Raw genomic sequence first — 13,662 nt, 5'->3', positions numbered from 1 at the left:
GGGATTGTTGACATGGGTGTCAAGAATGTAAGGCTGAGCAAAGCAATTAGACATTGAAATTCCACCAAGACAGTGTTAAAAGAATTGTGTTCAGTTCTGCACTCCACACTGAAAGAGTAGTGAGATTAAAGGAAGCCGCCACAGAGAAGGGTGAGTACTGATGTTCCCTTCCCAAAAAATGCTTTCAAGCTGTTACATGCATGCTTTATATTACTTAAAAAAGCAGAGCTTTTGAAAGTGCTTTTAAATATTTGGGAAATTTATTCATAATAGCCAAAAAGTAGAAACAAGCCAAATGTCCATCACTTGATGAATGGATAAACAAAGTTTGTTATATCCGTATAATGGTATACCATTCAGGCATTAAAAAAATGAAGTTATAATACGTGCTATAACATTGATGGACCTTGAAAACATTATGCAAAGTGAAATAAGCCAGACACAAGTATCGTGTGATTCCACTTATATGAGCTACCTACAGTAGTCACATTAGTAGAGAGAGAGAGTAGAATGGTGGTTGCCTAAGGCTGAGGGAAGGATAGGGTGGGGAATAGTGTTTGACTACTAATGGGTACAAGTTTTATTTTGGGGTGATGGAAATGTTGTAAAGTGAGATTGTGGTGATTTTACAAGTCCATGAACATACAGGAAACCACTGAAGTGTAATTTAAATGAATAAATTTTATGATATGTGAATTATATCTCAATAAAGATGTTAAAATATTAGGGAGCGATCAGAGATTCATAACCCAGGCTGCATATTACAATATTTGGAGAGGCTAAAAAAATATCAGTTCCCAGGACCCCACTGCAACCGCTGAGATCTGAATATCTGAGGGGTGAGGCATAGCCCTGGGCATTTGTGAAGCCAGGATTGAGAGACTCTGCACCGGTTGATTGAGGGATTAGATTTTAACTTTTCTGCCCCTTAAGAACTCACTGAATAGGCACGTGATTTTGTTGTTTTAATGATATAAGGCTGCATGTCCAAAATAATTTTCCTTAGCTTTTCTTGGAGGCAGAACAGTGGCTGAACTATATGGTCTTACTAGAAACTTTCCCATTTTAGGATTTTATAATTACATTTATCTTTTGCAAATGTCATTAAAAAATACAAATATTTGTTCTGAGTAATGCCTGATGCTTTAGTGCAACCAGAAACATTCTGTTCGTTTATTTTTCTTATTTTTTCCCACTGGCTTTCTTAAGGTATAACTGACAAATAAAATAATGTGTATTTAAGATATACAATACGATGATTTGATATACGTTTATATAATAAAATGATTACCATGTTCAAACTAATTACTACATTCATCACCTCACAGTTACCATTTTTTTTTTGGTGGTGATAACACTTAAGATCTACTCTCAGCAAATTGCAAGTATACAATACAGTCATATTGACTATAGTCACAGTGTTGTACATTAGATTCCCAGAACTTCATCTTATAAATGAAAGTTTGTACACTTTGACTAACATCTCTTCATTCTGCCCTCTGCACCATGCTTCCCTGCACTACTGGCAGTCACCATTCTTTCTTTTTTTAAAAATTTTTATTTTAGGTTTGGGGGTACATGTGAAGGTTTGTTACGTAGGTAAACATGTGTCATGGGGGTTTGTTGTACATATTATTTCATCACCTGGGTACTAAGCCCAGTACCCAATAGTTACTTTTCCCCTCCTCTCCCTCCTCCCACCTTCCCCCCTCAAGTAGAGCCCAGTGTCTGTTGTTTCCTTCTTTGTATTCATAAATTCTTATCATTTAGCTCCCACTTATAAGTGAGAATATGTGATATTTGGTTTTCTGTTCCTGTATCACTTTGCTAAGGGTAATAGCCTCCAGCTCCATTCATGTTCCCACAAAATACACGATCTCATTCCTTTTTATGCTGTATTCCATGGTGTATATGTACCACATTTTCTTTATCCGATCTGTCATTTTTGGTCATTTAGGTTGATTCCACATCTTTGTTATTGTGAACGGTGCTGCAGTGAACATTCACGTGCACGTATCTTTATGGTAGAGTGATTTATATTCACCTGGTATATACAAACTAATGGGATTGCTGGGTTGAGTATTTCTGCTTTTAGCTCTTTGAGGAACCTTCATATTGCTTTCCACAATGGTTGAACTAATTTACACTCCCACCCACAGTGTATAAGTGTTCCCTTTTCTCTGCAACCTCAGCAGCATCTGTTATTTTCTGACTTTTTAGTAATAGCTGTTCTGACTGGTGTGAGATGGTATATCATTGTGGTTTTGATTTGCATTTCTATAGTGATCAATCACCATTATATTCTTTGCTTCTATGACTTTAGCTTTTTTAGATTCCACATATAAGTGAGACAGTGCAGTATCTTTCTGTACCTGGCTTATTTCACATGGCATAATGTCATCCAGTTTCATCCATGTTGTCACAAATGACAGGATTTCTTGTTATTTTTTATGGCTCTGAAGTATTTCATTGTGCGTGTACTACATTTCATATATCTATTCATCTGTTGACAGATATTTAAGTTGATTCCATATCTTGGTGATTGTGAATAAAGCTGCAATGAACATGGAGGTGCAGATATCTCTCTGACATATTGATTTCATTTCCTCTGGATATACAGTTATGCACCACTTAATGATGTTTCAGTCAACCATAGACTATAAACATGGTGGTGGTCCCTTAAGATCTTAATATCATATTTTTACTGTATCTTTTCTATGTTTAGATATGTTCAGATACACAAATACCATTGTGTTACAGTTGCTTACGGTATTTGGTACAGTAACATTCTGTAGAGGTTTGGAGCCTAGAAGCAACAGGCTATACCATAAAGCCTAGGTGTGTAGTATGTTATACCATTTAGATTTGTGGAAGTGTACTCTATGATGTTGGCACAATGACAAAATTGCCTAATGATGAATTTCTCAGAATGTATCTCTGTTGTTAAGTGACACATGACTGTATACCCAGAAGTGGGATTACTGGATCATATGGTTGTTATATTTTTAATTGTTTGAGGAACCTCCATACTATTTCCTATAATGGTTGTATCAATGTACATTCCCCTCAACAACGTACAAGGGTTTCCTTTTCTCAACACTCTTGCCAACATTTATCATTTGTCTTTTTGATAACAGCTATCTTAATAGGTGTGACACAATGTCCCATTTTAGTTTTGAATTGTATTTCCTTGATGATTAGGGATATTGAGCACCTTTCCATATCCCTGTTGGCCATTTGTATATCTTTGGAAAAATGTCTATTCAGATGCTTCCACTTTTTTTTTTCTCTTGGGTTGTTTGAGTTTCTTGTATGTTTTGGATATTTATCCCTTATCAGATATATGATTTGCAAATATTTCCTCCAATTCCACAGGTTGCCTTTTCATTTTGTTGCTTGTTCCTTTGCTGTATAGAAGCTTTTTAGTTTGATGCAGTCTTATTTGTTCATTTTTGCTGTAGTTGCTTGTGCTTTTGGTGTTATAGCAAAAAAAAAAAATAAAATAATTGCCAAGACCATTGTCGAGGAACTTTCTCTCAACATTTTCTTCTAGGAGTTTTATAGTTTCAGTTCCTACAGTTAAGTCTTTAATCTATTTTGAGGTAATTTTTTTGGTGGATCATATGTCAGTTTCATTTTTAATTTTTTCAGCAAAAAGGGTGTACAAAAAGGGCTCAATTTCATTCTTTTGCATGAGGATTTCAGTTTTCCCAGCATCATTTATTAAAGAGACTATCTTTTTCTTGGCCAGGAGCTCACGCCTACAACCCCAGCACTTTGGGAGGCTGAGGCGGGCGGATCATTTCAAGTCAGGAGTTTGAGACCAGCCTGGCCAACATGGTGAAAGCCCATCTCTACTAAAAATACAAAAATTAGCTGGGCATGGTGGTGCATGCCTGTAACCGCTGCTACTTGGGAGGCTGAGGCAGGAGAATCGCTTGAACCTGGGAGGCGGAAGTTGCAGTGAGCCAAGATCACACCACTAGCACTCCAGCCTGGGTGACAAGAGCGAAACTCCATCTCAAAAAAAAAAAAAAAAAAAGACTATCTTTTCCTAATTGTGTGTTCTTGATGCCTTTGTCAAAGATTAGTTGTATATGCATGTGATTATTTCTAGGCTCTTTATTCTCTTCCACTGACAAGCTGTGGACTTGTCATATACGGATTTTATTATGTTGAAGTAAATTTTTTCCCCATTTGATTGAGATTTTATCAGGAAAGGATGTTGAATTTGGTCAAGTGCTTTTTCTGCATTTATTGAGATAATTGTGATTTTTGTCCTTCATTCTGATTCTGTTAATGTGGTGTATTATGTTTATTGGTTTGCATATGTTGAACCATCCTTGCATCCCAATTAATGTCTGTTTTTATGACAGTACCATACTGTTTTGATTACTATAGCTTTGTATTATAGTTTAAAATCAAGAAGTGTGATACCTCTACCTTTTTCTTCTTACTCAAGATTATTTTGGCTATTTGGGGTCTTTTGTGGTTCCATACAAATTTTTGGGTTTTAAAAAACGTTTTTTGTAAAAAATGCTCTTGGAATTTTAAGAGGGATTACATTGAATTTCTAAATTGTTTTGGGTACTGTGGATATTTTAAGAATATAATTCTTCAAATCTATGAACACTAGATATCTTTCCTTTTGTTTGTATCTTTTTGGCTTTCTTTTATTGATGTTTTAGGCTGCTTAGTGTACAGATCTTTCACCTCCTCAGTTAAATTTATTCATAAGTGTTTATTTTTTGGTATCTATTATAAATGGGATTGTTTTCCTAATTTATTTTTTTGGAGAGTGTATAAAAACACAACTGATTTTTGTATGTTACGTTCGTATTCTGCAACTATACTGAAGTCATGTATTATTTATAACAGTTTTCACGGTGGTTTTTAGGATTTTATATATATACAATTATGCCATCTGCAAACAGAGAGTATTTAACTTTTTCCTTTCTGATTTGAATGACTTTTATTTCTTTTAATTCTTAATTGTCTGGGCTAGTAATTCCAGTATTACGTTGAACAGAGGTGGTGAGAATGGGCATCCTTGTCTTTTTCCTGATCTTAGAGGAAAACTTTCATCTTTTCACCGCTGAGTATAATATTACTTGTGAACTTGTGCTATGGCCTTTATTATGTTGATGTACATTGTTTCTCTATTTAATTGAGAATTTTTATCAGGCAAGGATGTTGAATTTTGTCAAATGCTTTTTCTACATTTGTTGAGATAGTAGTGATTTTTATCCTTCATTCTGCTAATATGGTGTATCATATTTATTGATCAGCATACAATGAACCATCCTTGCATCCAGGGATAAATCCAGCTTGATCATGCTGTATAATTCTTTTAATGTTCTGTTGAATTGGTTTGCTGGTGTTTTGTTGAGAATTTTTGCATCTATATTCATCAGGAATATTGACCTGCCATTTTCTTTTTTTGTAGTGTCCTTGTCTGGCTTTGGTATGAGGGTAATGCTGGCTTTGTAATATAAATATGGAAGTGTTCTTTTCTTTCAATTTTTAAGAAGAGTTTGAGAAGGATTGGAATTAATTCTTTAAATGTTTGGTAAAATTCACCCAGGAAGTCATCTAGTCCTGGGCTTTTCTCCATTGGAATGTTTTTGATCAGTGCCTCAATCTTCTTACTCACTATAAGTCTATTCAGATGTTCCGTCTCTTTATTATTTGGTCTTGGTAGGTTGTCTGTTTCTAGGGATTTATTCATTCTTCTAGGTTATACAATTTATTGGATAGTAGTCTCTTATGATCCTTTGTATTTCTATGGTATCAGTTGTAATGTATCCTTTTAAATTTATGCTTTTATTTGTTTGAGTCCTCTCTCTTTGTTTCTGGGTTAGTTTAGTTAAAGGTTTGCCAGTTTTGTTTCTTTTCAAAAAACCAACTCTTAGAAAACTAACTCTTAGTTTTGTTGATACTTTTCAATTGTCTTTCTAGTCTCTATTTCATGTATTCTTTCTCTAATCTTTATTGCTTCCTTCCTTATGCTAACTTTGGGCTTAGCTTGTTCTAGGCTTTTCTAGTTCCTTGAGGTGTAGTGCTAGGTTGTTTATTTGAGATTATTTTTTCTTAATGTAGTATTTATCAGTGTAAACTTCCCTCTTAGAACTGCTTTTTGTGCTTCCCATAAGATTTGGAATGCTGTTTCTATTTTTGCCTAAAAATACTTTTTAATTTTCCTTTTGATTTCTTTATTGACACATTGGTTGTTAATGAATGTGTTATTTTCCACATACTTATGAATTTCAAATTTTCTTCCTGATATTGATTTTTAATTTTATACCAGGTGGTTAGAAAAAATACTTAATGTAATTTGAGTCTTCTTAAATTTGTTGACTTGTTTTGTGGCCTAGCATATGATCTATCCTGAAGAATGTTCTATATGTGCTTGAGAAGAATGTATATTTTACTGCTGTGGGTGGAATGTTCTCTATGTCTATTAGGTCCACCTGGCCTATAGGGCTATTCAAGTCTTCTATTTCCTTATTGATTTTCTGTCTGGATGATCCACTCATTGTTGAAAGTATTATTCTATTCCCTTCTATTCTCCCTATTCTAGTATTATTATATTCCCTTCTATTTCTCCCTTCAGTTCTGTTAATATTTGCTTTATATATTTAGGTGTTCCAATGTTTGGTGCATATATATTTACAATTGTTATATTCTGTTGATGAAATTAATGTCTTTATTATTATATAGTGACCTTATTTGTCTCTTGTGACAGATTTTGACTAAAAGTCTATTTTGTCTGAGGTAAGTATAATTAATCTTGCTCTCCCTTGGTTATCATTTGTGTGGGATATCTTTTTCCATCCCTTCACTTTCAGCCTCTGTGTGTCCTTAAAGTCTCCTCTAGGCAGCATATTATTGTATCTTGTTTTGTTGTTGCATTCAGCCACTCTGTGTCTTTTGGCTGGAGAATGTAGTTCATTTACATTTAAAGTAATTATTGCTAGGTAAGGATTTACTATTACGATTTTATTAATTGTTCTCTGTTTTGTAGTTACTTTTATCCTCTTTCTGTCTTCCTTTGTAATTTGTTGATTTTTTAGTGACATGCTTTGATTCCTTTCTCTTTCTCTTTTGTATCTAATAGAGGTTTTTCTTTGTGGTTACCATGAGGCTTACGTAAAACATCTTAGAATTATAACAGTCTATTTTAGGCTGATAACAACCTCAATCGCATATAAAAACTCTACACTTTTACTTTTCCCTCTACTACCTTTTAGGCTATTTTAGTAAAACTTTACATCTTTTTATATAGTGTATCCATAAATAAATTATTATACCTATAGTTATTTTGAATACTTTTGTCTTTCAACCTTTACACTAGAGTTAAAAGTGATTTATGCACCACCATTACTGTATTCTGAATTTGACTATACATTTACCTTTACCAGTGAGTTTTATACATTCATATGTTTTTATGTTGTTACTTAGGATCCTTTTGTTTCAACTTGAAGAATTCCCTTTAGTGTTTTTTTTTGTAAGACAAGTCTGGTGGTGATAAACTGCTTCAGCTTCTGTTTGTCTGGGAAAGTCTTTTATCTTTTATCTCTCTTTCATTTCTTAAGGACAGCTTTGCCAGGTGTAGTATTATTGGTTGGCAGTTTTTTCCTTTTAACACTTTGAATATATTAAACTACTCCCTCTTGGCTCCTTGCAGGTCCCATGGTGGATGGTGCTGGTAGCAGAACCAGGGCCAAATTGGGCTGTAACCAAGTCCACAGGGGGATGGGGCTGTTTCTGGGTCTGTAGCTGGGGCCATGGTCAATGAGCATACCACCTGGGCATAGACCTGCATTCTCAAAATGGCCCTCCTCAGTATTACAGCCTCCTACCTGGATCCCAAAGCTCCCATAAAGGTACTTTTGTCTGTTGATAGCTGACAAATTAATGTTTCTGTGAGGAGATATGAGCAAGGACCTCATATTCTGCCACCTTGCTGACATTACTCCCTCTGTTCATTTAAATTTACTTAATAGAGGTAATGACATGGGTACTAACATGAGAATTTTCATGCCAAAATCATACTTTCTATTTAGACAATTTAAAATCGTTAATACTTTAATGAAACAAACTTTTGTTTCATTATTGTTTTCATCATTATCACCATGATCCAAAGCAATTAATTGTCTGTTTATTTTCCACACTGGCAGGAGCAAGTCACACCTGTCCTTTTAGGCAAACCACTGCCTTTCCTGAAGAATGGTAATAAAAGTCACTGTTAAAGTCTTCATGAAACCCAACCAGGACTTTTTTTTTTTTTTTCCAAGTCATAGTCTCTCTCTTTTGCCCAGGTTGGAGTACAGTGGCACAATCTTGGCTCACTGCAACCTCTGCCTCCTGGGTTCAAGTGATTCTCGGTGCCTCAGCTTCCTGAGTAGCTGGGACTACAGGCACATGCCACCATGCCTGGCTAGTTTTTGTATTTTGGTAGACACAGGGTTTTGCCATGTTGGCCAGGCTGGTCTCGAACTCCAGGCCTCAAGTAATCCAAATGCCTCAGCCTCCCAAAGTGTTGGGATTACAGGGGTGAGCCACCGCATCTGGCCCAGAACTTTAAAAAATTGCAGTAACTTTTTAAAGAATGGAGGGGTTGGCCGGGTGCGGTGGCTCACGCCTGTAATCCCAGCACTTTGGGAGGCCAAGTCGGGTGGATTGCCTGAGCTCAGGAGTTCAAGACCAGCCTGGGCAACACGGTGAAACCCCGTCTCTACTAAAATACAAAAAATTAGCTAGGTGTGGAAGTGGGCACCTGTAGTTCCAGTTACTAGGGAGGCTGAGGCATGGAGAATCGACTGAACCCAGGAGGCAGAAGTTGCAGTAAGCCCAGATCATACCACTGGACTCCAGCCTGAGCTACAGAGTGAGACTATCTCAAAAAAAAAAAAAAAAAAAAAAAAAGAATAGAGGGGTAGAGAGTCACCAATATCTTGAATTTTGTAGTGCAAAAAAAAGTGTTGGAAAGTTTCAATATAAACACATTAGAATAGAAAATGTTATCATATTAAATTGAATTTTGGAGGGGCAACTCTGGTAGCATGAAAGGAGGAAGAAGAAATAAATTTATATTTATTGAGCTTCTACTGTGACTCAGACTCAACGCTTAATGCTTTTTATAGAGCATATCATTTTATTCCAGCCCCAATAATCTTGGTAGGGAAGCACTGTCTTTTTGTTTGTTTTCAGATGAAGAAATGAGGCCAGGGGGGCCACTTAATTTGCCCTAAGTCTCAAGCTTGTAGGTGGAGGTCCTGAGATATGGTCCCGCAGATGTAACTCTGCCGTCCTGTCATTCTGAAGACAGGCCAGATTGTGTTTTATAGCTTTGTATAGGAAAAAGCACTAAACATTAGACGACCCCAACTTCAAATTCTCTGTGGTCTTGAGTAAGTCATAACCTTTGCATCCCATTCTCCTAAGATATGAAGGTGAATGTATTTGTCTCATGGGATCGTTAAGAGGCAAATGAGTTAATGTAGGTAAAAGTCCTCAGCATCTTGATTGGCATCGCACAGGTGGGACATTACAAAGGTCAGTCTAGTAGCTTAGAGTGAATGTGGCGTAGCTGAAGTGGAAAAAGTGGCCCATCTTGGTAAAATCCCCAGCCTCACTCTAATCTTCTTCTTTGAATTCCCTCTGAATGAGGGACAGGCATGAAAGCCCAGGTTGAAAAAGGCTCCCAGTTGGTTCTGTCTGCCTGGGTACGTATTTTGGTTTTCAAAGGAATTATTTTCCTGGCTTGAGTTCTTTCAGAAATCCATTAATTTATAAATCAATAGAAATATATCCAGCACCTGCTTTGTGCTAAGTGCCCTGGGGAATATATCTGCCTGCAAGGAACTTAATGTATAGTTGCAGGGGGCAAAGCAAACAAATGCAGAACAACAGCAGTACCAAAGAGATGCTATTCATATTTTAAAAATACATAGTAAAAATTCAAAAGTACTGAAGGTAGAAAGTAAGTTCCTCTCTCACCCCTACCCTTCTTGCCCTGGTTCTCTTTCCCTCTAATCAGTTTCTTAGTGCTCTCTGAGAGATTCTTTCTATATAAAGGCATATACGTACATATAGCACCTTTCCTTTTGCCAAAATACCAAACGAGACATACTATAATACTCTTCTGTGCTTTGCTTTTTAAAATTCACAAAATATCTCAGATATTGTGCTGTATCAGTACATATTGATCTCCCTCATTCTCTCTAATGGAATTCTTTTGTATGAATATAGCACACTTTATTTAATAGCCTCTTTATCAGTGGTCTTTTAGGTTGTTTCTAGGCTTTTGCTACCTGAACAATGCTGCAATAAATTCTCCTGACAAAGAGCTATAATTAAGGGCTAAATTGTGTGGCTCAGACTGTAAGTGATTCTGATTTCACAGTGTGGGTGCTAATGGCATTTTGGGTGAGACAGTTTTGGTTGTGCAGAACTGTCTTGCCCACTGCATGATTTTTAGGTTCCCTGCCAAAGTTCTAGCATGCTCTCATTGTGACAACCAAAAAAGCCAGTCCCTGTCCCCCCAGCTCCCATCTCCAAGTGTTCTCTAGGAGGATGATATTACCAAGATTGGGAATTGCTGCAAGCATAGTGAGTTAGAGTTGGAAGCTGTCTGGGGAAAAGGGCAGTCTGAGCCTGCTATGATTTCAGTGTTTGTGTCCCCTTCAAAATTCATGTTGAAACACAACCCCAGTGCAACAATATTAAGAGGTGAGACCTTTAGGTGGTGATTAGGTCACGAGGGCTTCACCCTCAAGGATAGGATTAACACTCCTAAAAGGACGTGAGGAAATGAATTCGCCTCCTTTTGCCCCTCTGTCCCTTCCATCATGTGAGAACACAGCAACATATTGGAAGCAAAGAGCAGCCCTCACCAAACACTGAGCCTGCCAGTGCATTGATTTTGGACCTTCTAGTGTTCAGAACTATGAGAAATAAATTTCTATTGTTTACAAATTACTCAGCTTATGGTATTTTGTTATAGTAGCACAAAAGCCCTAAGACAGAGCAGGACTTGAGGATTTGTACAGGCTTTGGGACACAGCCTGCTAAGGATGAGAGTTAGTCATCTTATTGGGGGATTTCCCTTGTCTTGGTGCCTACTTTTTTACTCCCAGAGAGATAACATAGTGTTTGTGAAGCCAATTGGCCTGGCAAGTAGTCCTTAGGTTTTAATGTGGATCCTAGAAAGAGCTGGGACCTTGCTTCAGCTTCTTTGCCCAGCCTGCCATGTTGGCCCTGGGTTTGCCTTTGGTCACAGGTGTGGAGGTGCTGGCCTGGTGACTCTGTTCACTAGTAGAATGAAGAAGGCCATTAACACTGGATGGACCACTGGTAGGCCTTGGGACAAATTATGCAATGCTTGAATTTTCACTCTACCGTTTCTGTGCCAGTGAATCATAAACTCCTAGAAAGTTAAAGCTGAAGGGAAATTTTTAGATCATCTAGCCCCTCTCAATTAGGAGAGAGGGAGTCAGGATAATGTGCTTTAGAAGGGAGAATGTCGTAAAAGAGCCTGCAAGTAAGGGGTACTATGGACTATGGGATAAGAGTAGAGATGACTGAGTATGATGGACTTCATGCCAAGGGAAAAATGATCTAAATCAGTGGCTTACTAACTGGGTTTTATATCAGTATTGGAAAAGTAATATAAGGAAGAAATGCAGATTTCTAGGCCCCACCCCAGCCAGAACAAATTAGAATTCTAGGACTAGGATCTGGGAATCTGTATTTTTTTTTTTTTTTTTTTTTTTTTTTTATTGAGATGGAGTCTCGTTCTTTCATCCAGGCCGGACTGCAGTGGCGCTATCTCGGCTCACTGCAAACTCCGCCTCCCAGGTTCACACAATTCTCCTGCCTCAGCCTCTTGAGTAGCTGGGACTACAGGCGCCCGCCACCGTGCCCGACTAATTTTTTTTTTTTGTATTTTTAATAGAGATGCGTTTTCACCGTGTTAGCCAGGATGGTCTTGATCTCCTGACCTCGTGATCTGCCCGCCTCGACCTCCCAAAGTGCTCGGGAATCTGTATTTTTACTATGATCCTCAGGTGATCTTTGTGCCTAGTAGTGGCCTGACAATGAATCTTAGGAAACTCTGATTTAAATAGACTCAATCAAATAATTTCCATATCACAAATATGAGTGTCAGAGGAGCCTGGGCTGCTCCTTTGCTGGATATCTGTACTCTGGGCAAAGTGAGAGAGCAGATAATATGCCGGGTGGTTAATTATGTTGGCATTTATTCATTCTGAAATGTTTACAAATGTAATTAGAAGCCAGATTAGGTATGATGCTCACTGACCTTTAAGGAGAGCTTGGCATCAAACAACCAAAAAAAAAAAAAAAAAAAGAAAAAAGAGGAAATGCCTATATCAAAGTTTAATCACAGCAAAACACAGCATGATTAGCTGGGAATCTCTAGCTTGCAAAAAGAAGGATTTTATTTGGTATTAAGAATAAGAATTAGGAAATGGAAGATCATCTCTTCTGAGTCATTGTTTTTCTGGGTTTGGAATGACTCTTTTCCCAGACCTGAGCCTTTCCCGGCTGGCCTAACAATTTTCTGCCTGACATTGTTGGGAAGATATTTTCAATGGTAAATTTAAGCTCTTGCTCCATGTGGTTACATAATCAAACTGGATCACTGACTATTCTTACCTCATCTTCCAGAGACTGTATGGAACCCTACCTTCCTTCAGTTGATGGCAAATCCTCCAGGGCCCTATAGAACGGTTCTCTCTCTTGCCTTTAGGTTCTTCTCCCCAGCTAGGGTTCACAGGGTTACTTTCCTGACAATCGGGTGAAGCTGACTATGTGACCTCAGGTAAGTCTCCCAACTCTACCTCACCTTTGCCCTTCCGATCCATTTTCTACCCTGCTCTGCACCCTGGCAGGCTGCCTCCTGTAGACTATATCATTGGGGCTTCTTTGCTAGCTGACTTCCTGCTGGCAGAGGAAGCAGGATTAACCAGCAGGAAGTCCCTGACAGGGGGTGCTAAGGTCTGGCCTAGTCTTTCCTTGCCAGGTCCCTAGGTTGTTCCCATGGCTACAACTCCCACTGCGCAGCCGCACTGCTGCGGCTGGGGGCCCTCGCTGGGCTCCCGTGGCGCTATTGCCTCCCTTTGCAGCTTCCGGTCTGCGTATTGTGATGGCTCCCTCTGATGGCAGTCGCTGGATGCTTCATCCACGTGTAGTGGTTTTCTTTCCTCTGCACACCTCTCAGTACATACTCCAGCTGGGAGAATCTTTTCAGTTGAACACCCTGTTTTTATCCCAGTCTGATAAATTTTTCTTGAAAAGAGGTCAAACAGGAAAGCAAACCTTCCTCTGCCTGTCTCAGTGCAATCGTGAAGATCACGCAAGATAGTCCCTGTTGGAGTGTGTGTGCTTCAGCAGTGCAGAGCGTTCAAAGGTAGGGTGGCATAATAGTTACTGCTGTGGTGATTATTATTAAGGTCTGAGACATCTTTATAACCTTAAAGCATTTTGGACAGCTTTCAATATTTGGTATTTGCACAGTAAATACTAGTTGATTAATTCAGGGAGCTGGAAGTAGGGAGTACTGACAAGTACATCTACCTACTTTCAAGTGTACAGACTCTGTTTCTGGAAGTTACAAGAGAGTCTGGTTTTATTTTC

At 38.0% G+C, this 13,662-nt stretch overlaps 1 long non-coding RNA gene across 1 annotated transcript in view; it reads right to left on the bottom strand.

Annotated features, from left to right (window-relative positions):
- LOC129524811 (uncharacterized) overlaps positions 1 to 13,057 on the bottom strand; it is a 64,028-nt gene extending 50,971 nt beyond the window's left edge. The window contains exon 1 of the long non-coding RNA XR_008668747.2: positions 12,713 to 13,057. This is a non-coding gene — a long non-coding RNA (uncharacterized lncRNA). The remainder of the gene's footprint in view (positions 1 to 12,712) is intronic.
- Positions 13,058 to 13,662: the final 605 nt, after the last annotated feature.

The sequence above is a fragment of the Gorilla gorilla genome, chromosome 8 (genome assembly GCF_029281585.2).
Source record: "Gorilla gorilla gorilla isolate KB3781 chromosome 8, NHGRI_mGorGor1-v2.1_pri, whole genome shotgun sequence".
In the NCBI taxonomy this organism is placed as follows: domain Eukaryota; kingdom Metazoa; phylum Chordata; class Mammalia; order Primates; family Hominidae; genus Gorilla; species Gorilla gorilla.
Note: the sequence above shows the minus strand (reverse complement) of the source record. Positions and strands in the feature narration are given on the sequence as shown.